The following is a 311-nucleotide window of genomic DNA, read 5'->3' on the forward strand; positions in this document are numbered from 1 at the left end:
CCCAAACCTCGTCCCCAGAGCCATTCCATGAATCCCACCCCAAACCTTGTCCCTGGTCCCATTCCATGAATCCCACCCCAAACCTTGTCCCCGGTGCCATTCCATGAATCCCACCCCAAACCTTGTTCCCAGAGCCATTCCATGAATCCCACCCCAACAGAACAGCCAGACCTCGTCCCCAGTGCCATTCCGTGAATCCCACCCCAAACCTCGTCCCCAGTGCCATTCCATGAATCCCATCCCAGTGGAACAGCCAAACCTTGTCCCAGTGCCATTCCATGAATCCCACCCCAATCCTTGTCCCCAGTGCC

General features: G+C 56.9%; 1 protein-coding gene across 3 annotated transcripts in view; it reads right to left on the reverse strand.

Moving 5' to 3' along the window:
• The window catches only part of KHDC4 (KH domain containing 4, pre-mRNA splicing factor), a 20,352-nt gene that overhangs the window by 14,001 nt on the left and 6,040 nt on the right, over positions 1–311 (reverse strand). The gene's annotated exons all lie outside the window — the stretch shown is intronic.

Source organism: Neopelma chrysocephalum, unplaced genomic scaffold, assembly GCF_003984885.1.
Source record: "Neopelma chrysocephalum unplaced genomic scaffold, ASM398488v2 Primary Assembly neopelma1_225, whole genome shotgun sequence".
NCBI lineage: Eukaryota > Metazoa > Chordata > Aves > Passeriformes > Pipridae > Neopelma > Neopelma chrysocephalum.